A 24,420-nucleotide genomic window follows, 5' to 3' on the forward strand; every position below is an offset into this window, starting at 1 on the left:
ACTGACTCAGCCTTCCATCCTTCCAAGGTTGGTAAAATGAGGACCCAGATTGTTGGGGATAATATGCTGATTCTACAAACCGCTTAGAGAGGGCTGTAAAGCACTGTAAAGCGGTATATAAATCTAAGTGCTATTGCTGTTGCTATTGTCAAAGATTTTTTTTTTTTAAAATGCTGTTCCAATCATTTCTGCATTTCAAATACATCTTTGGCTCTAAGGTGGTGGAACAGAATCAAATTCAAGATGAAATTGATGGAGATAAGAGAAATGCCCCATTTTTTAATGTTGTCAGTGGCCAGTATTTTTTTTTTTCTATTTTAAGGAAAACTTTCCATTCCCTATGAGCTGGTAAACCTATCATTCAGAGTAACTATTTTTGGTGTATTTGGTATATTCAGTGCCAGTTCTTGGCACATCTAAGTTGCATTGGCTTCCGGCATGTTTCTAACTGCCATTCAACTGTCACCTTTAAACCTTCATGGTTTGGGACTGAGTTATTAATGGGACTGTCTCTCACCAATTGTTTCTATCCATCCTATCCTACAGAGGTGGGATTCACCAAATGAATCACTCAGAGAACTGATAGCCCAGGTTCGAGACCTGAGTTCCATGCAATGGGGTGAGCTCCCTTTACTTATCCCAGCTCCTGCCTACCTAGCAGTTCCAAAGCATGCAAATGCAAGTAGATTAATGGGACTCTTGCACCATTCTGTGCACCTTTGGCATATAGCTATGCTGAGCTATATGTCTCCCTTGGCCAAGAAATGGAGGTGAGCCCCATGTTCTACAGTTGGACATGACTGATAGGGAAACCTTCACCTTTATACTTATTGTATACAAAAAGTATACCTATTCCTTGTGTGCTCTTACTGGCAAAAGCCATTCAGAATTGCACCATTTCCAGTTTAATCAATGACTTTTTTACAAACGAATTTACACTCAAGCTGCAGTATGCAAAGCATGTATTCACCTTAAATCTATGGCATTTCCCAAAATTTTTGCTCAAGGATGTTCTATTTTCTCTGACAAAGCCAGATCTTTAGGGTTAAATGATGCTTTAATAAAATCAAACATCTTTTGTTGTCTGTCTCTCTCAACAGGACAAACCAAAACCAGACAGACAATTTTAATGGAGTATTTGTAGATTGTTTTTCTGATTGTCCTTTCCTGCAGAAGTGTTTGCTCCTGGAGATCCATTTCCAATGTACTTGAGTCATCTTCAGAGTATATAAGCTAGAGTGTATCATATTTCATACCTGACATTTTACAGCTTTTGTTAGCTCACCTAGAAAGACACCAAAAGACAATAGTGTTTGTTTTCTTATTAATTCCAGTTGTCATCCACTGAACAAGCCACCATATATAACGCTGACTGGATGCCAGACATATAAAAATAACTGTATTTATTGTTGCCATTATTTATCCTTTCCTTTTGATAATTGCCCATAGCACTGCAGATGTGGTTCAAAAAGGAGAAAAATAGAATTCATCACTCTGAAGAATTATCAAATAAGTAAATAACTAATGTAAATGCTTTATTATAAATGGCCAGGCTTAAAGTTTAAACTCAGATTAACTAGTGCATGACAGGCATGAATTTTATGTGTAAATTCACACATTAACCACCCTAGTACACATCAATTACAGAAGCCAGAGGGAGATCTTAAGTTATCTTAACTGCTACATTACTTTGCAAGATATTATGAGCACTAGTTTAATGAGTAACTGTTTCCACACCAGAGCAAATCAAGGTAATAGCCATCATGGTTATAATCAATTATATAAATAAGAAATATGATTCAGTCATTGCTATGTGTATTAGGCTAGCCTTAGATATTTTTTATGATGAAATACATTGACAAGAGTTGAGGAGGGAGAGAAAATTGTATATGTATTTACTAACATAACATAACATAATAACAGAGTTGGAAGGGACCTTGGAGGTCTTCTAGTTCAACCCCCTGCTGAGGCAGAAAACCCTATACCATTTCAGACAAATGGCTATCCAACATTTTCTTAAAAATTTTCAGTGTTGGAGCATTCACAACTTCTGCAGGCAAGTTGTTCCACTTATTGATTGTTCTAACTGTCAGGAAATTTCTCCTTAGTTCTATGTTGCCTCTCTCCTTGATTAGTTTCCACCCATTGCTTCTTGTCCTACCCTCAAGTGCTTTGGAGAATAGTTTGACTCCCTCTTCTTTGTGGCAATGCTCCACTACGAAGCTATGTGATTGGGCTTGATAAATTGACACTTACAGCTTGAAAATTAATGAGTAGTTACCATCGGCCTCTCCTCTCCCCTTCTCTCCCTCAGGCTTGCCCCACAGAGGCCTTTTATCTTATCCCTTGTCTCCCTCAGGCTGGCCCCATTGATCTTCTCCTATCCCCTTCTCTCCCTCAGGCTTGCCCCACAAAAGCCTCTCCTATTTTATCCCCTTCTCTCCCTTTCAGGTGGGGAGTAGAATGTCTAAACTCCCAGCCCGCAGACCAGGCCATGCCTATGCCCAAGTGGCAGTTGAAACAGAGTTCTTTTTAGGTTGGGAGAGGGAGTAGAACGTCTAACTCTTAGCATCAGAGTGTGTTAATAATAATATAAAAAATACTAATGATCTAATATTCATTTCAAAAAATACTTTCTTAGGAAGCACCTAGAAGCCAAGAGGAACATACATGCCAAATTTCAAGTTTGTAGGCTTTATACAGTATGGAAAATTTATCAGCCACCCATTTTACCACAAGACAAATCTGGGCAGTTTTTGGAGGAGAATATTGATGGATTCTAATAGTCTTGATAAACTACGAAATAATGGTTTGGTTTTATTTCCTAACAAATTGGCAGAAAGATGGAGACAGAAACATTTGTTGTTTATTTGCTTGCTTTATTGTCTATACTAAATTGATATAATTCTTTTTTAAGCCACATATTGACCTGATCATTCTTGCCATTGTTTTTGCTGTGAGCTTTACACCTAGACTCAGAGGAATTTACAAACAGAAATGACCTCTTCCCAGCAAACATTTCTTGCCTATAACAATGTGTGTGTACAGGTAGTCCTCGACCTACGACCACAATTGAGCCCAAAAATTCTGTTGTTAAATGAGGCAGTTGTCAAATGGGTTTTGCCCCATTCTATGACCTTTCTTGCCTCAGTTGTTAAATGCTGCAGTTGATAAGTTAGTAGCCCGGTTGTTAAGTGCATCTGGCTTTCCCATTGACTTCACTTGTCAGAACATCACAAAAGGTGAAGACATGACCTTGGGACACACAACGGTCATAAATATGAACCAGATGCTAAGCGTGATTATATAAATTTGATCTGGTGGCTCAACGGACTAAGTCTGTCTGTTATTAACACAGCTGCTTGCAATTACTGCAAGTTCAAGTCCCACCAGGCCCAAGGTTGACTCAGCTTTCCATCCTTTATAAGGTAGGTAAAATGAGGACCCAGATTGTTGTGGGCAATTAAGTTGACTTTGTATATAATATACCAATGGATGAAGACTATTGCTTAACACATTGTAAGCCGCCCTGAGTCTTCGGAGAAGGGCAGGATATAAATTCAAATTAAAAAAAAATATCACATGATCATGGGGTTGTTGTGAGTAGAGGACTACCTGTATGCATAAATGCATAAATGAAGCCATCCTTGCTTGCTTTGGACTGTTCATTTCAAAAACCTATTGTCTAGACTTTGCTGGGACACATCCAGTGAAGAAATGTCAGTCAACATTTCTCTAGCAAATTTATTCTCTACTATTAATTTAATTCTACCATTAAACTGCTGTTAGCATTAGATAGATTCCTCCCTAGCATCTAACCAGAGTTTGTCTTTCTGCAACTTAAAACTATTAGTTCTGCATTCTGAACTGCAAGGTCTTGATTTGCTTCTGTGTGACAAGCCTCCAGGTATGTAAAATGTCCTGTCAAATCCCTTATCAATCTTCTCTTCTTAAGGCTAAGAATACCCAGTTCTCTCAGACTTCCCATAAAACTTATTGATCCCTTGACAGACCTAACAGCTCTTCTATGAGGCTTTTCCACTCTCTTTGAATACTCCATGAGGTATGTCTAACCAGCACAGAATAAAGTGGAGTTATTATAATAGCTGGAAGCTATAGAATCTGTTGACACAGTGTAAGGTGGCAATACCGTTTTTTAATAGCCATATTGAACTAATTCATAGTCATCAAATAAAATCATTTTCACTTAAGCCCTTACCAAGTCAGGTACTTTCCCCACCCCCACATTCTACATTCATGCATTAGTCTCCATTAAATTTTATTCTTTATTTTCAGCTCACTATTCTAATCCATCAAAATTATATTATCTCAGGGGTTGCCACAAAGAAGAAGGAGTCAAAATATTCTCCAAAGCACCTGAGGGCAGGACAAGAAGCAAAGCATGGAAACCAATCAAGGAGGGAAGCAAACAAGAACTAAGAAGAAATTTCCTGACAGAACAGTTAACCAGTGGAACAACTTGCTCCAGAAGTTGCTGATTCTCCAACGCTGGATGTTTTTAAGAAGAGATTGGATAACCATTTGTATGAAATGATATAGGGTTTCCTGCCCGAGCAGGGGGTTGAAGACCTCCAAGGTCCCTTCCAACTATATTATTCTATTCTATTCTATTCTATTCTATTCTATTCTATTCTATTCTATTCTATACTATACTATACTATACTATACTATACTATACTATACTATACTATACTATACTATACTATACTATACTGTACTGTACTAGATGAGGGTTAATTTAAGCCAAATCCTATGCCACTCTACTTGCTGCTCTCTCCAATTTGCTAAGGAAGTACTACTGAGTGGTCTTTCAGCTCAGTTTTATAACACTTGCAAAGTCATGCAACAGCAATACAATCTAGCCCACATGTACCTAGTTTGCTAATTTCATAGAACACTTTGGTAAATTCTTAGTCAAGACATACGCGTTCCCTTGATTTACTATGGAAGCTAGTTCAGCTAATCACTTTGTTTTTAGAGTATTTACAGATCAAGATATATGGCCTACTCTATAAACTTCCTTGGTATTGATGAGACACTGACTGTGTTACTTTACCCCTTCTCCAATTTCTGAAAGACAATGAACTGAAACTGAGCTAGACTATCAGCAGGTTTCTTCAATTCTCTAAGATTTAACCATTTAACCATAAAGATCTGACCTTTCCTTCAGCTCTGAACTGAACTCTTGCTTATTCAACCAGATACACTATTCTTTTCTTAGATATGACTGCTTCAAAAACAGAAGTTGAATAAAAGTTTGGCTTTTCTTTGTTACCCTTTAATAATTTCACTGGGTAGCAGGTATACTGGTTCTTTATACAGTTTACTTGTCTTTGTGGTTGGTGCTCACTACTAATTCACAGCTATTCTTTATTTCCATCATTTGTATTATTTATACAGTATTTGAACAGAACCGAAACTTAAGACAAACCAGGACAAATTGATACATTTTTTTGCCTACTTTTCCCAAGAAATAGGCAAAACAAAATGATGTGTTTTAGTCTTTTCCAGGCCAGGAGTTGCTGTTTTCTGTCAAACTCTGGTGAAGATAGGTGGGTCTGAAGATCAGTACAATGTACTTTCATTTTCCCTCAAAATTGGATATATTTAATGCATGCAAGCTTGGTTTTACACCTAATATGAATTGGGTTGACAACTAAGATTTTTGAAAAACGATTTCATATCTATCTTAGATTACTATTTTTAACAATATCATATCAAATCCTCACCCACTATCAAAATGATCCCTGATCCCTTATACTGTATGTTACAAGCACAAAAACAATACAAACACACACACACACAAACACTTTATTGATGTGAACTATGTATAATTATGTAATGAAACGATTTTCATGGGCATATTTTTTCCCCCATTTGAAATTATTCTTTTTTTCCCCTTAAGCAAAAATCTCCACATTTACCCTGGCAATCTTTACACAGCAATTTTAATTCATGATCAGAGGGGAGGATTGAAATGCTTGTGAATGTGTATTTAGAGTTCCAGATTTCTTAACTATTACTCACTTTGGGAAAATTTTATCTGCAGTTGCAAATTACAAAAGTCATATGTTGATGACAGTGCCAATGACACAGTATGACATCATCATTTTTGAAAGATCTCAATAGTCCCTTTTCCCCTATCTTGGTTGAGTATCCACCTGTTAAATCCAGATTTTACTTTCTTCTCTTTACTGCCACCACTTAGATTGTCGATATCCATGGATGACCTGAAGTCACCTTGACCAACAACACAACTTGAGAAACATTTGCTTAGAATCCGTATAATTATATACTGATTTTAGAACCTTTGGAGGTTATCAATAATCTCAAAAAAATCCCCCTGTGAGTCTCTCATTATTTCTGTTTCAGTATTTAACCTGTGCCCTCCATATTCCAAATTTCAGTGTGAGCTAAAATCGAAAGCAAATTAAATTTAATAATAATGCTTATGCCCCAAAAAGCAGATGTTAGCAGAATGGACTAAAGGACATCAGTGTCACAAATGTCCATGGAGAGGAATTAACTATAAAGTCCATAATTTATTACTGGAGAAAAATAGTCCTGTCACATTAAAAAGTCAAAAAAATCCATGATAGCCATGAAAAAGATAATGGCATTATTCATAAGTGACTGAAAGTTTTCTTACCAAGTCCATCCATTAATATTAAATTCAACAGAGGTCATAAATGACAAAATAGTACAAATTTAATAACTGTGTACCTCGTTCTACTGTGTGTTTGTCAATACATGTATAGTAACTTATTTCATGAATGATAGTTATACACACACACGCATACATACACCTGAATATATATTCCTATGCCATTTATTTTTTAAAAAGATTCAATCAAACCTTATTTACCTCATGGTCACAGATTCAGGCAGTCTGAAATAAATAACATTTATTTATCACTTGTTTTTATATGAGTGAATATTTACTTCTTCATTGTTCAATATATATTTTACTGGCATTTTAACAAATTAAAATAGGTTAATTATATGTATGTTGTGTAACAACCTTAGAACCACTACAAACACAATCTAATCTGTGAAACACTTTGAAAGGGAATATGAGTAGCGATTAAGCCTCTTGACTGATTTGTTTGTTTCAAAGCAGGTCTCCAGTTTGATTCATAAATTTGACTCAAAGTGAACAATTCCTTGAAAGTGTTGCAGAGCCCAATGCCCAGCCTTGAGTAACTGGCATTCTAACATATCCCTTTTCCTGACATATCTGGATTCCACAACATATTATTTCACAAATACCTGCTTTCAAAATAATTTTGATCAAGATGGGACTAAGAGATGCTCTCATTTAATCAAAATGCTGATCAAGAAACTGCCAGCTGCACTTAGTGCCATTTTAGAGGGGGGGGGGAACAATATATCAATATGTACATTTCCCCCCCCCCCCGGTTTCCTTCAAATATTTAATGCCATATTTAGTACTCTACAATTTTCCTCTAGGCTTTGCTCTGGGTAACATCGAAGAGGAAGTACATTAGATCAAGAGCATATGAAAAAACACTAATTTCTGAGCAGCTGTACTTTATACTACTTAAGACCAAAATCTGCTTTAAGAGAAAGAACTTGCCACTTTGCTTAAAGAAACAATTTGCTTTGCTACCTCAATTAATTTTGAACTCTAGTTTTGGTATATTTTCTTAGAAACACACCCATAAAGAGCAGAGACAGCAACATTGTATAATTTTGTATAATTACCATATTCCCATGATAGTGAATCTTTTAGACGGGGGTGCGCATACGCACATGCATGAACGTTCACAGATGTGTGTGTGCGTGAACATGCGCACACACATACATGGACATGCGCGCATGTGCAGAGAGACCCGAAGACCAGCTGACCAGCGGGAGGTGGGGCATCCCAACACCGGCAGTGCGGCAAGAGGTAAGATCTTTTTCTTTTGTAAGCTTCTGTTTTGTCATTTGCAGGGAAACAGAAGCTCATGAAAGAAACGCCATGGAGATCTGACCTGGGGCGATGGCACGCATGCCAGTAGAGAGGGTTCTGCGTGCCACCTCTAGCACATATGCCATAGATTCACCATCATGGCCATATACTTCCAAAATACTGGATTATGTTAAAGCAGACCTGGGCATTTTACAGTCCCCAGGCTACATTCAGCCTTTTGGCTGTGTTGTGGCCCAGGCCCAAGTAGGTAGTAGGAAACTACCTACTATCAAATCATTCAACCATCCACCAAACAAGGCATCCATCCATCTATAAATCGAAGCACTCATTCACCCATCGATCAACCTATAAATCCTCAACCACCCATTCAAAACCTCCAATCATCCAACGATCAACCACTCATTGCTCAACCAACTCACATTCCACCACCTGTTACAAAAAACCTTCAATCAACTACAAATCAAAACTAGGTATGCACGCCCCTTACCTCTCCTACACTAAATACTACAGGTCTCAAATGTAAATTAATAAATGCAAGAAGTATTGTAAACAAATTACCTGAATTTATCCTCTTATTAAACAATGGTACATTTGTCATCATATTTGTTTGCGAAACATGGCTAAACTCATCCTTCAATGACTCTATTATTTCAAACAAAGAATACCAAGTCCTTTGATCAGATCGTGAACACTGCAGAGGTGGTGGAGTAGCTATTTTTTACAAAAAATCACTGAACTTAAAAAATATTCAAGTTGCACACAAACTCTCTCTACCTGAAACTATTGTATGTGACCTGTCCACCAACACCACACTTAGATTCATTTATTTATTTATTTATTTATTAAACTTTTATACCGCCCTTCTCCCGAAGGACTCAGGGCGGTGTACAGCCAACATAAAAAGCAATAAGTATACAAAGTTAAAAATCAATTTAAAATACCTATTCAATAGTGGCCGAATTAAAACCGTCAAATTGACCAACCTAAAATACCCCATATAAAATTACAGAAGATTTAAAAATTTAAAATTTAAAATTTAGAAATTTAAAAAATCTAAAAAATCAGTCCAGTCCCGTTGAATGAATAAATGAGTTTTTAATTCCCGACGAAAGGTCCGAAGGTCAGATATTTGGCGCAAACCGGGGGGAAGGTCGTTCCAGAGTAGGTGCTCCAACAGAAGGCCCTTCCCTGGGGCCGCCAGCCGGCATTGCTTGGCGGACGGCACCCTGAGAAGACCCTCTCTGTGAGGCGTGCGGGTCGATGGGAGGCATAAGGTAACAGCAGGCGGTCCCGTAAGTACCGGGCCCTAAGCCATGGGCGCTTTAAAGGTGGTAACCAGAACCTTGAAGCGCACCGAAGACCACAGGTAGCCAGTGCAGACTGCACAGGAGTGGTGTTACCCGGGAGCAACATGGTGCTCCCTCAATCACCCGCGCAGCTGCATTCTGGACTAGCTGAAGTCTCCAGGTGCACCTCGGGGTAGCCCCATGTAGAGAGCATTGCAATAATCCAGGCGAGAAGTGACGAGAGCATGAGTGACCGTGCATAAGGCATCCCGGTCCAGAAAGAGGCGCAACTGGCGAACCAGGCGAACCTGGTAAAAAGCTCTCCTGGAGACGGCCGCCACATGGTCTTCAAACGACAGCCGTCCATCCAGGAGAACGCCCAAGTTGCGCACCCTTTCCGTCGGGGCCAATGACTCACCCCCAACAGTCAGCTGCGGTTGCAGCTGACTGTACCGAGATGCCGGCATCCACAGCCACTCTGTCTTGGATGGATTGAGTCTGAGTCTGTTTCTCCCCATCCAGACCCGTACGGCCTCCAGACAACGGGACAGCACTTCGACAGCTTCGCTGGGGTGGCCTGGGGTGGAAAAGTACAGCTGAGTATCATCAGCGTACAGATGATAGCTCACCCCAAAGCCACTGATGACCTGTGCGGCTTCATATAGATGTTGAACAGGAGGCGAGAGAATCGACCCTCGGCACCCACAAGTGAGGTGCCTGCGGTCGATCTCTGCCCTCCTGTCAACACCGTCTGCGACCGGTCAGAGAGGTAGGAGGAGAACCACCGATAAGCGGTGCCTCCCACTCCCAACCCCTCAACCGGCGCAGCAAGATACCATGGTCGATGGTATCAAAAGCCGATGAGAGATCTAACAGGACCAAGGCAGAGGAGCAACCCCTGTCCCTGGTCCTCAGAGGTCATCCACCAACGCGACCAAAGCTGTCTCCGTGCTATGCCGGGCGGAAGCGGACTGGAGCAGGTCTAGATAGACAGCTTCCTCCAGGTACTGAGGAAACTGCCACGCCACCACACTCTCTACAACCTTCGCGATAAGCGAAGGTTGGAGACTGACGGTAATTACCCAAAATAGCTGGGTCCAGGAAGGCTTCTTGAGGAGGGTCTCACCACCGCCTCTTTCAAGGCGGCGGGAAGATCCCTCCATCAAAAAGCATTTATAATCCTGGAGCCAGCCTCGTGTCACCTCCTGGTGGCCAGCACCAGCCAGGAGGCACGGGTCCAGTAAACATGTAGTGGCATGCAGCCTCCCCAGCAGCCTGTCCACATCCTCGGGAGTCACAGAATCGAACTCATCCCAAGCGGTATCAACAGTAGAAACCTTCAAATTTCTGGGTTCTATCATATCGCAAGATCTCAAATGGACAGCTAACATCAAAACATCATTAAAAAGGACAACAAAGAATGTTCTTTCTCGCCAACTCAGTAAGCTCAAACTGCCCAAGGAGCTGCTGATCCAATTCTACAGAGGAATTATTGAGTCTGTCATTTGCACCTCTATAACTGTCTGGTTCGGTTCTGCAACCCAACAAGAAAACACAGACTTCAGAGGATAATTAGAACTGCAGAAAAATAATTGCTACCAACTTGCCTTCCATTGAGGACCTGTATACTGCACGAATCAAGAAGAGGCCGTGAAAATATTTGCAGATCCCTCGCATCCTGGACATAAACTGTTTCAACTCCTACCCTCAAAGCGGCTATAGAGCACTGCACACCAGAACAACTAGACACAAGAACAGTTTTTTCCCGAAGGCCATCACTCTGCTAAACAAATAATTCCCTCAACACTGTCAGACTATTTACTGAATCTGCACTACTATTAATCGTTTCATAGTTCCCATCACCAATCTCTTTCCACTTATGACTGTATGACTATAACTTGTTGCTGGCAATCCTTATGATTTATATTGATATATTGATCATCAATTGTGTTGTAAATGTTGTACCTTGATGAACGTATCTTTTCTTTTATGTACACTGAGAGCATATGCACCAAGACAAATTCCTTGTGTGTCCAATCACACTTGGCCAATAAAATTCTATTCTATTCTATTCTATATACTTCCAAAATACTGGATTATGTTAAAGCAGACCTGGGCATTTTACAGTCCCCAGGCTACATTCAGCCTTTTGGCTGTGTTGTGGCCCAGGCCCAAGTAGGTAGTAGGAAACTACCTACTATCAAATCATTCAACCTTCCACCAAACAAGGCATCCATCCATCTATAAATCGAAGCACTCATTCACCCATCGATCAACCTATAAATCCTCAACCACCCATTCAAAACCTCCAATCATCCAACGATCAACCACTCATTGCTCAACCAACTCACATTCCACCACCTGTTACAAAAAACCTTCAATCAACTACAAATCAAAACTAGGTATGCACGCCCCTTACCTCTCCTACACTAAATACTACAGGTCTCAAATGTAAATTAATAAATGCAAGAAGTATTGTAAACAAATTACCTGAATTTATCTTCTTATTAAACAATGGTACATTTGACATCATATTTGTTTGCGAAACATGGCTAAACTCATCCTTCAATGACTCTATTATTTCAAACAAAGAATACCAAGTCCTTCGATCAGATCGTGAACACTGCAGAGGTGGTGGAGTAGCTATTTTTTACAAAAAATCACTGAACTTAAAAAATATTCAAGTTGCACACAAACTCTCTCTACCTGAAACTATTGTATGTGACCTGTCCACCAACACCACACTTAGATTCATTCATTTATTTATTTATTTATTAAACTTTTATACCGCCCTTCTCCCGAAGGACTCAGGGCGGTGTACAGCCAAGATAAAAAGCAATAAGTATACAAAGTTAAAAATCAATTTAAAATACCTATTCAATAGTGGCCGAATTAAAACCGTCAAATTGACCAACCTAAAATACCCCATATAAAATTACAGAAGATTTAAAAATTTAAAATTTAAAATTTAGAAATTTAAAAAATCTAAAAAATCAGTCCAGTCCCGCTTGAATGAATAAATGAGTTTTAATTCCCGGCGAAAGGTCCGAAGGTCAGATATTTGGCGCAAACCGGGGAAGGTCGTTCCAGAGTAGGTGCTCCAACAGAAGGCCCTTCCTGGGGCCGCCAGCCGGCATTGCTTGGCGGACGGCACCCTGAGAAGACCCTCTCTGTGAGGCGTCGGGTCGATGGGAGGCATAAGGTAACAGCAGGCGGTCCCGTAAGTACCGGGCCCTAAGCCATGGAGCGCTTTAAAGGTGGTAACCAGAACCTTGAAGCGCACCGAAGACCACAGGTAGCCAGTGCAGACTGCGCAGGAGTGGTGTTACCGGGAGCAACATGGTGCTCCCTCAATCACCAGCAGCTGCATTCTGGACTAGCTGAAGTCTCCAGGTGCACCTCAGGGGTAGCCCCATGTAGAGAGCATTGCAATAATCCAGGCGAAGTGGCGAGAAGCATGAGTGACCGTGCATAAGGCATCCCGGTCCAGAAAGGGGCGCAACTGGCGAACCAGGCGAACCTGGTAAAAAGCTCTCCTGGAGACGGCCGCCACATGGTCTTCAAACGACAGCCGTCCATCCAGGAGAACGCCCAAGTTGCGCACCCTTTCCGTCGGGGCCAATGACTCACCCCCAACAGTCAGCTGCGGTTGCAGCCGGCTGTACCAGATGCCGGCATCCACAGCCACTCTGTCTTGGATGGATTGAGTCTGAGTCTGTTTCTCCCCATCCAGACCCGTACGGCCTCCAGACAACGGGACAGCACTTCGACAGCTTCGCTGGGGTGGCCTGGGGTGGAAAAGTACAGCTGAGTATCATCAGCGTACAGATGATAGCTCACCCCAAAGCCACTGATGACCTCGCCCGGCTTCATATAGATGTTGAACAGGAGGTGAGAGAATGCACCCACAAGTGAGGTGCCTCGCGATCTCTGCCCTCCTCTCAACACCGTCTGCGACCGGTCAGAGAGGTAGGAGGAGAACCACCAATAAACGGTGCCTCCCACTCCCAACCCCTTCAACCGGCAGCAAGATACCATGGTCGATGGTATCAAAAGCCGATGAGAGATCTAACAGGACCAAGGCAGAGGAGCAACCCCTGTCCCTGTCCTCCAGAGGTCATCCACCAACGCGACCAAAGCTGTCTCCGTGCTATGCCGGGCCGGAAGCCGGACTGAACGGGTCTAGATAGACAGCTTCCTCCAGGTACTGAGGAAACTGCCACGCCACCACACTCTCTACAACCTTCGCGATAAAAATAGCTGGGTCCAGGGAAGGCTTCTTGAGGAGGGGTCTCACCACCGCCTCTTTCAAGGCGGCGGGGAAGATCCCCTCCATCAAAGAAGCATTTATAATCCCCTGGAGCCAGCCTCGTGTCACCTCCTGAGTGGCCAGCACCAGCCAGGAGGGGCACGGGTCCAGTAAACATGTAGTGGCATGCAGCCTCCCCAGCAGCCTGTCCACGTCCTCGGGAGTCACAGAATCGAACCCATCCCAAACGGTATCAACAAGACGCGCCTCAGTCATCTCATCCGGATCATCGCAATCTTGGTCCAAGCTATCCCGGAGCTGAGCGATTTTATCGTATAGATAACCGTTAAACTCCTCGGCACGTCCCTGTAAGGGGTCATCCCGCTCCCCCTGGTTTCATCTCTCTCAGCTCCTCAGAGAACCAAGGAGCTAATTGAGATCTGCGCCGGGTCAGAGGCCGTAAAGGCACGACACGGTCCAAAGCCCCAGCCGCGGCCTGTTCATACTATGCTACAGAGCCCCTGACTACAACATCGCTCATGCAGATATGTTAACCTCACTACTAACATGGGCTACCTCTTGCCCATATCCTCTCATCTTTCTGGGAGACCTAAATCTACCTTCTATAAACTGGATAACAAATGAATGTATAACTGAACCAATCCATACTACACTATACAATGCAGTTACAAACCTAGGTCTTGAACAACTAGTAACTAACAATACTAGACTCATGAACTGCCTTGACCTCATCTTTTGTAATAATGTGAACTCAATTTATGGACTATAAGTAAAAGAACCCTTTTCCAACAGTGACCACTGCATGATAGACTTTTATTTAAACATACAACCTCGCATAAATCATCACAACAATAGTACTCCAAGCTACAATTTTAAAAAAGCCAACTATGACCTTATAAACAATGATCTCTCATTTCTTGACTGGCAAAATCTATTCTCAACCTGTATCACTACAGAAGACTACTACAAAGTATTCCTACTTGAAATCAATAAAATCATCAAACTATACGTACCACAAATCACCACCAAAATCAAAAAGAAAAGCAAATTACCCATATCAATAAAAAAGCTGCAATCCAAAAAAAAAATCCCTCTGGAAAAAAAACCAAAAAGGTTATGTAGCAAACTTCAAAAACCGCTACAAGAATATTTGCAACCAAATAAAAACAGAATGTAACACTTACCACACCAAACAAGAAGAAGACCTTCTACGCACTAACTCCAAGCGTGCTTTCTATAATTTTGTGAACAATAAACTTAAAGAAACAAGATCCATCCCACCACTAAAAGAACCTAATGGCAAAGAATGTACTGACGAAACAGTTAAAGCAAACCTCTTTAACACATTCTTCGGCTCAGTCTTTGTAAACAGTGATGGCTCATATCCAACATTCCTCAATCGTACCAAAAATGTTAACAACAACTTAACTCATATAAACATCACAGAAGAAAACAACGACCTAACATATATAGACTTCACAGAAGATAATGTTGAAAAAGCCCTTCACAACCTGAAACCATCATTATCTATTGGACCAGATGGACTATGTGCATACTTTTTTTTAAAAAAACTTTCAATTAATATAGCTGAACCCTTAAGCATAATCTTTAATAAAGCCTTCAAAACTAGTACCCTTCCAAAACTCTGGTCTCTAGCCACAGTCATCCCCATCTTCAAAAAAGGAGATCCAAGCCTAGTGGAAAATTACAGACCTATCTCTCTATGCTGTGTCTCATGCAAAGTAATGGAATCTATCATAAACCAATCCATTACACTCCACCTTGAAACAAACAACCTTCTCTCTAATAAACAATTTGGTTTCAGAAAAAAATTGTCTTGTAACTTACAACTTCTTCACTGCAAAAACCTTGATCAAGGTAAAGCAATAGATGCAATCTACATAGACTTCTGCAAAGCTTTTGATTCAGTAGTACATGATAAACTACTCCTCAAACTAAAATCCTACGGCATTTTGGGACCTCTTCACAATTGAATAAACGCCTTCCTGTCAAACAGACAACAAGTGGTCAAAATTGGCAATGCTATATCAAATCCTGTTCCTGTCAAAAGTGGCGTTCCCCAAGGTAGTGTTCTTGGTCCAACGCTCTTCATACTATACATAAATGATCTCTGTGACCTCATCTCTAGTTATTGTGTTCTCTTTGCTGATGATGTCAAACTATTTAATACCATTAACAATACTTCTACCCTTCAAGAAGACCTCGACTTAGTTTCCGATTGGTCTAAAACTTGGCAGCTCCAAATCTCTACCAGCAAATGCTCAGTCTTACATATTGGAAAAAAGAATCCTATCAAGTACAAACTTGATGGTCATTACCTTACTGACAACTCTCACCCTGTCAAAGATCTTAGAGTTCTCATATCAAATGACCTAAATGCCAAAGCCCACTGCAACTACATAACAAAAAAGGCTCTAAAAGTAGTAAACCTAATTTTATGCAGCTTCTTTTCCAAAAACTCTACACTACTAACTAGAGCATACAAAACATTTGCCAGACCTATTCTTGAATACAGGTTGCCTGTCTGGACCCATACCACATTTCAGACATCAATACAATTGAACATGTCCAGAAATATTTTACTAGAAGAGTTCTTCACTCCTCCGAAAACAACAAAATACCTTATACCACCAGACTTGAAATCCTGGGATTAGAAAACTTACAACTCCGTCGACTTCAACATGACCTGTATTTAACACACAAAATCATCTATTGCAATATCCTTTATTATATCAAATTAATATAGCTAATGCATATTCTTTACAGACCTTATTAAACAGAACCGAAACTTATATATATATTTTCTTCATGATATATTTTTTTACTGTTGACAATGTTTATGTATACTGTTATGACAAAATTAAATAAATAAATAAAAAACTCAGTCCATGAAAAAACAAAAAACTTTATTCGAACAGCTGAGAATTACTTCATTCCCAGCGTCGTTCAAGTCAAATTCAAACAAATTCCTCCCATCACAAATTCCTCAGTCCTATCGCAAACCTTGGTCCAATTAGGCAAACTGCCAAAGGCCTTTCTTGGCAAATGTTCAGAAGTCACAAAAATAAATGCAAGACGTAGACAAAGCAGAAGATGAAGCTACCAACATAGTTTTCCGGCAAAGCCCAAACGCCATTACTGGTCTGTTTTAAGCCTTAAGGGAGGGATCAATCATCTCTTGGCCCTACTCCCAAGTTGTCCTTTTTGCTTGAGCTGCTCTTGTTTCTGGCAACTCTACTCATGTGTATATTAGGAACAGGCTCCTCCTGTTCCTCTGCCTCACTATTGTCAGACTCTGGAAGCTCTAGAGTCTGCACTTCACTCCCCGATGGCCCTGGCCTCACCTCAATCTCATCGCTGTACAACTCCGATGCCAGCTCCGCAGGTTTCTGGCGGACCACAACAGACTGTCCTTGTGTGGACCATATGAAATCAATTAGAAATGAAATGTAAATAAGCATGCCTCAGGGGGGCAGGAGAAAAGCTGAGTTGGGTTTGATTCTGCGCAGTCACTATGCACTCCTTCAGTCATCTGGAAGCCATGGGAGGATGATGAGATAAATTGCTTTCCTGCACCTGTGCAATGTTCACCTGTCACCTGGAGCAACCTGAGGAGTTTAGTTGATGGAGTTTGAGGACATCAAATCAGGTTACATTGGTTTGGCCCTCCACAACAGTCACAATTTCTCATGTGGCCCCTTGGGAAAATTAACTGCTCTCCCCCTATCTCAAAGAATTGGTATTAAGCATGCATAATAAAGAGTCATGAAGGTTTATTTGCATATATTGGCAAGCTATGTCAATCAATGACCATTTTAAATATTTTAAATTCTTAGGCTCTAAATACTTAAAACCATGAAAGAGTGCTTGTAACTAATAATCATTCTTAAAGAAGGAATTCAGACACAAAGGCCAAGAATCCTTGCAACACTATCACAACGATAATCTGTTCTTATAATACGAACAGTCCCAAAATTATTTTTTAACTCTTTCTTCTGTTTCTTGACATCACTGGAATGAAGTTTAGGCATCTACATCTGCACCTGCAGTTTTTTACAGCCAAAACAAAGAGAGGCAAATTATGGGGTTCCTTAACAGTCCTTAATGTACTACAGAATTTCAATTCTCAATATTTTTTGTATTGCAGCCACAGCCTCAATTTTTTAAGCCTGGATTATCTTAAAGGGCACTGTTGGAGCCTAAAGTCCAAATTTCTTTAAATTGCAAAATGGGACCTAACATTTCATGCCTGCTCAATCGGGACAACTTGGTGATGTAAATATAGAATTCTGGGTACAGTTTGTGGACTGCTCCTACATTAAAATCCAGTTTTTCTTCTGTAAGGAGTCCCCTGCTTATTGGTACTGGATGATTGAAAACCTTTTGAAAAAACCTGGTATAAAACATGCCAAAAGCTATAAACAACAAAACTGTTATTAAAATAAAATCTGATATATAAAAACAATCACTCAAACAGCTTTTGAAATTTATTATCACTTTGTTGGTGTATGATTAAGCTGTCACTCAGAAGGCCCATTCATTAGCCACTATAGTCAAAATTAGTTATGTTACAAGATATTCTTCAGTGTTTTTGAATATTTAACTTGAGTGAAGAGCAAGCTTGAAATGTCAGTGAAGACTTCTTTTAACCGTTCTGGTAATGAAACAACAGGTTTCCTCATTTCAGATTTCCCAGGATATATTTAAGTGATCAATGATGAAATGCCCCATATAACTTGAAACTAATTTGTCAAGAACTGCAGGGTGTTGTCCTATTGCTGAAAGATGTAATAATACCTTCTTAGAGAATATTTTTCCGGGTTTGGCTTTGGCTGGACAGACCAAGAGCTCCATCAAGCCTGAAAATATTTTAATAATATTAAATATTTTAATAAGGTTCCTTGTCTCATGAAGGTTCACTTATAGCAAAAGATATAGCTGAATTCCAGTACATCTTGCATCAAAGGGCTCCCGTTCCATAATCAGTAGGGAGGAAGAATGTTGTAATCACTTTGGTGTCATCCTCACTTCTGAACATGCATATTAAAATGTACTTTAAGGTCACATGAAGCTTCAAAGGAATGCTTTATGTTGACGGAGCTTTGAATGAAACATTCCTCTAGACTTTACAAAGCAAAGTTAGTCCTCTCATATCTGAGACTTGAGTACTTCAGAACTCTTCTCAAGACTCTCCTGCAGAGCTTGTGCTACAAAGGAAAGCTGAGTGCACCCTTCTTTAGTGAGGGCTAAGGACAGAGTTGAGAACAACCTTCTCCCAAAGCTATGGCCCAATGTAATTTGAGGTCTCTTGGAAGGTCTCTTTGCTTCTAACAAGTAATTTTTTAAAAATTTCATTTTGTCACAACAGTATACACAAACATTGTCATAAGTAAAAAAAACATATCATGAAGAATATATATATATATATATATATATATATATATATATATATATATATATATATATATATATATATATATGTAAAGAATACGCATCAGCTATATTAATTTGATCTAATAAAGGGAACAATAGGACAGGAACGGTAGGCACTTTTGTGCTCTTATGCACGCCCCTTATAGTCCTCTTAGGAATGGGGTCTTAGGAAAGGGGTGAGGTCAATAGTAGACAGTTTTTGGTTGAAGGTTTTGGGATTTTGAGTAGAGACTATGGAGTCAGGTTGTTTATTTATTAATTTATTAATTTATTATTATTTTTTTTAATTTATTTATTTATTTATTTATTTATTTATTTATTTATTTATTAATCAGGTTGTTTATTTATTAATTCAGGTTGCTTAGAGCAGTTCCAGATGTCAGCTGCTGGTTTCCTATATATAAACATATAAACCTGTAATGCCGAACCTATGGCATGTGTGCCAGAGGTGGCATGCAGAGCCCTCTCTGCTGGCACGTGTGCCATTGCCCCAGGTCAGATCTCTTTAAAGTTTCTTTTGGGAGCTTCTGTTTCCCTAGAAACGATAAAACAGAAGCTCACGGATGAGAAAGATCTCTGCCTTGCTGCCGGTGTTGGGATGCCTCACCTCACACCGGCCAGCTGGTCTTTGGGTCTCTGCTGCACATGCGCACATGTCTGTGCATGCGCACATTCATTGCGTTTGCACACCTTTCAGTTTTGGCATGCATGCGTGCACACAGTTTGGGCACTCAGTGTCTACAAGGTTCACCATCACAATATAAACCATTGGAAAGAAAGTCAACTCTGAAATCTTTTTTTGAATCAAATCCCTTCTCCACTTTTAGTCACGTACATAACAGATTATTCTGGTGCTTCACCCTGTTTCTTTACCTCTCCAATCTATGTTGTGAAATCAAGCACCAACCCTTTTTGTCTTTCCCATGGCCTTTCAGAACTCCTTTCCCCTTTTGCAGCTAAAAGGGGAAACTTGTAGAACACTTGTCAACCCCACCAAATTTTTGATTTTTTTTAAAAAAAGGATACTGTGTTATGGGTCTATTTTCAATCAGTGACTCTATTGAGGTGGGGGAACCTTTTCATATTCTGTAGATGAATTTGGATAAAAAAACGGCTCTGAGAGGCTCTAGAGGGAGGTCACCAGTGATCAGAGGGTAGAGGGGTATCTCTGTGTAATGTACAATAGCCCATTGGAGTGAAAATGTTTACCTACGGTGAAAAAAAGTATAGCAGGTGAGATGGTTAACAACACTCAAGCCATCAATTTTTTTAAAAAAAAAATGGCACTTTTTATGGATACCATTGTAGAAAGTTAGCACCCACCCATCTCCTAGAACAACAAAATATTCTAGGAATATTAAAAAGGCAGAATATTATATTTTTCCTAAAGGAGAAACACGTTTCTAAAGACATAAACTCAGAACCTTAGCTCCCTGCCCCCTAAGCAGATATTTTGGTGCCAACCTATCTACAAGACAAAAGGCTGGGCCAGCTTAACTACAAAACAAAAGACCGTCACCCTCAGGACATAATAAGATTAGCCCTCTATCCATCTCACCACATGGTACCTGGGAAGATTGCATCATCCAGCAAGGTTCATCCAAGCCTGGGACTCAAGACAGCCTACAAAGTTACCCTTGCATAGTCCCCTGGGAGTCTGACAACCAATCAGAATGCAAGTTCAAAGCCCAAGAGAGGTATAAATCTCTCTCTCCCTCTCTCCATCTCTCTCCCCCTCCTTCTCCCCCCCCCATGTGTTCAACTGCCCAGGACCTCAAACCATATGGTTCTGCTTCACCATTAAAATCATCCTTCCAAGGAGTCTCCATGTGTCCAGTGCAGTGGTGAAATCCATTTTTTTAACTACCGGTTCTGTGGGCGTGGCTTGGTGGCTGTGGTGTGACTTAGTGGGCATGGCAGAGGAAGGATACTGCAAAATCCACATTCCCTTCCCACTCCTGAGGGAAGGATATTGCAAAATTCCCATTCCCACCCCACTCTGGGGCCAGCCAGAGGCGGTATTTGCCGGTTCTCCAAACTACTCAAAATTTCTGCTACCAGTTCTCCAGAACCTGTCAGAACCTGCTGGATTTCACTCCTGGTCCAGTGTCTTTCTCCTCACTTGGAACTGAACCCAGATGGACATTTCTTAATTGTTGGAAGAAATGTCCAGATAATTTTGCAAGGTAGAAAAATGCTGGCTTCTCTAAAAGTTTGACTGACAGAGATCATTCTGCAAACAGTATATAATTAAGAGAAAGAAACAAAGGAGGCTCCTGATTCCCCCCTTCTCTTCATTTAGCATAACAACCACAAAAAGATTGGAATGCAATAGAAGCAGTAAACCACTTATGACTGTAACTGCAGTGATGATCAGTAACTAACTATTTTCCTGCTTGCAAAGCAATGATTATTCTGAAGATGATATGCCCAATGTGGTTCTTTTTTTCTCAGCTCTCTAGCTCATTTCAACCTCTGCCTCTCTGTGTGTTAGACTGCATTTTTATGAATATGTATGTTGGCATTTGTGTGAAAGTACTACCTGTTTTCCTTCCAGCTCTTTTCTCAGGCGTTTTTTATTTCATGTGTCATGCACAGAGATATTTGTATAGGATGAAAGCAGAAGAAATTACTCTCTATTTTATACAGTTTAGAGCAATCTGATTAGGTATACCTTCCTCTACAGAAAAATTAACATGAATTACCTCACATTTTTCTCCTTCAGGAATTGTAAATGGTCCCCTCTTAGAGTCTTTAATCCCTACTGAGGAAGACACAAACTAACAGACTAAAATGAACCAATCTCTGTTTTCCCAGTCATCTTGAAAATGTACTTGTGTAGTACTCTACCGAATGGCTAGTATGGTTACAAGGATTGTGGGGGAAGGTGAGGAGAAGGTGTCCAATCAATATATTGTAATGTAATAATCTGGATTAAAATTTAAAAGCCATAGATTTTCCATCCTGACTAAAAGTGATTTCTAGAAATCACATTCTCTTCAGGTTCAAGTCATTGAAAATAAGCTAACCAAGAATCAGGGATGTGACACAGCTTCTAGAAATCCTAGTAAGATCTAAACTGCATGAGAAGAGGCAAAAACTGTAATTAAAGGTTATAAACTTTGTTTACTCAATATTGACAAAACAACACCTGGGCTATGGATAGATAGTATGGGTACACTATATACAATTATGGGCACCACATTTTCAGAAATATTTTGACAGTTTAGGAAAAACTTCAGGATAGAACAAGGAAGATGATATATGGCCTTAAGGACATGCTTTATGAAGATAGATTAATGAACTTGCGATATCCAATATAAAGAAAAGAAATAGGGTAGACATGATTGTACAAATGATACAAAGTATATAGACAGGGAAAAAGTAGGATAATAAATAATGGGTAGGATTTGCAACTACCTAGCTTTCATTATATTAAACAAGATCCTGATTTTAAGATATCTACTACAGTACAACTGTCTACCTATGAAAATTGTGGGTTCTCCACCTCTGGGTGGGGGGGGTTTAAGAAGAGGCTGGGCACCCACCCGTCAAGGATGATTTAATTGGTTTTGTACAGGAAAAGAGTTGGATTAGATTATTTGTGTGGTCAGTCTAGTGGTTAGACTAGATGATCCTTAAAGTCCCAGCTCCACAGTTGTATGTTTCTATGATTCCAATTATTCTAATTAGAACTTCTGCAAAAGGCATAGAAAAATCTGATTTCAATTTGATAAAGAAAACCATTTTTTTAAAAAAACAGACCCCCCCCAATGAATTTAAATATTCAGGTGTTCAGAGAAGAAAGTGCCATATTTGCCATGCTTTCCTTTCCTTTCACTGGAATGTTAGCAAACTAGTTGAATTTTATAAAAGGTCAAGAACATGACTAGATACTTCACTATATCACTTTCCTCACGGACTTGCCATTTTGCTGAAAATATCAGGCACATAGATCAGCCCTCTGCCAGAGTCAGTTGCTTGAACTAATAAGAAAACTCCATCTTAAATGAGTTTGAGGGCTACTGCAGCATAGGTTAATTGTCTTGATACCCATTTTAAAAAAAACCCAAAGCAGGTTTGTTCACCTCAGACAATACTATGTAATGCTATCTAGTTGATGTAAATGAGAAACCCTTATGGAAAGAAAAGCCAAATGAAGCCTGATGTGCAAGTCAAGGAGTATAAGATACTTTCTAATGCCCTCTTGATCAATATTGACCATTATTAGTAATATTGTTTCCCCAGCTGCTCATCACCAACTTTAAATGCCTGAAGAAAACTGTGAGACCTTTCACAAGCAAAAAATAGGCTCACTTACTAAGCTATATATTAATAAACACTCTGGCCTTAATATTTTGTTAATCTAAATGAATATCATTACTATGACACATAGTAGCTTTTTTCTTTTTATGTGAGGATCTAACCTTTGATTCAGCTAAGGAAATCTCTGTGTGCAAATTTTCTCTAAAAGAATATGTTTGCCTTTAATTTTGAATATATATTCAGCAATGCAAGCATCAATCTAATGCTTTTCCAAAGGCTTGTAGGGAAAAGCCCCTAGTGTCACTGATTCAAAGCTAGAAATTTAAACACTATATAATAGATTACAGCAATTAGAATATCTCACCAATGTATGGTGCACAGGGTTTAGTTGGGGAGAGGTGATTGGTGATGAGCTTCTCTGGATGAGGCAAGTATGAATTCAAGATGCAGGATACCCTGGTCAGTGGATAATATTCTAGGAAATGACAGTTGTATAGCCCTACAAAACTTCCAGACAGATGTTGGCCCTACATAAATTCCAGAACAAATCTTAACTTGCTTATACCTGCTGTCCTACTCCAGTAAAATATTTTACAAAATAGTATACACCACTGGTATTTGAGTTTTTTCCCACCTACTCTAGATAATTTGGGGACAAATAAATGGCAGGGTGGATGTTTTCTTATATTGGTAGTCTTGGTGAGTTTTCAGAATTGGTGCTTAGTCAAAGAGGGATTGCCAGAAGCAATATCTCTGATATGGAACTCAAGAGAGATTCAGACATGAACCAGTAATATAGTTAGATTGATAATTTAGCTTAGAACGATCCTCTCGACACCTAAAAGTCATGGACAAAGAAGCTGCAAAGAGAAGTGCAGTGGTTCCATTGTTGGATTAGACTGAGAAAGCCAAAGTTCAAATTCCCACTTAGTCATGAAACCAGTTGGATTACTTGAAGTCTGGAAAAGTTGCAAGGATAAAATTAGGAGGAGGAGTACTATTTATAGAAAATGCTGACCCCCAGGAAACTCAGGAGAAAATATTCTCCTTAAAATTGCTGGCACTAGTATAAGTACACTACATTTTTTAAAAAGCAAAAAAATCTTAAAGGGAAGGAAAGCAAAATAACTGGCATTAGAAGGTCAAATTGTCAGTTATTCAGCTCCATTCTCTTCCATTGCCTTTAA

This window comes from Ahaetulla prasina, chromosome 3, assembly GCF_028640845.1.
Source record: "Ahaetulla prasina isolate Xishuangbanna chromosome 3, ASM2864084v1, whole genome shotgun sequence".
NCBI classification, from domain to species: Eukaryota; Metazoa; Chordata; class Lepidosauria; order Squamata; family Colubridae; genus Ahaetulla; species Ahaetulla prasina.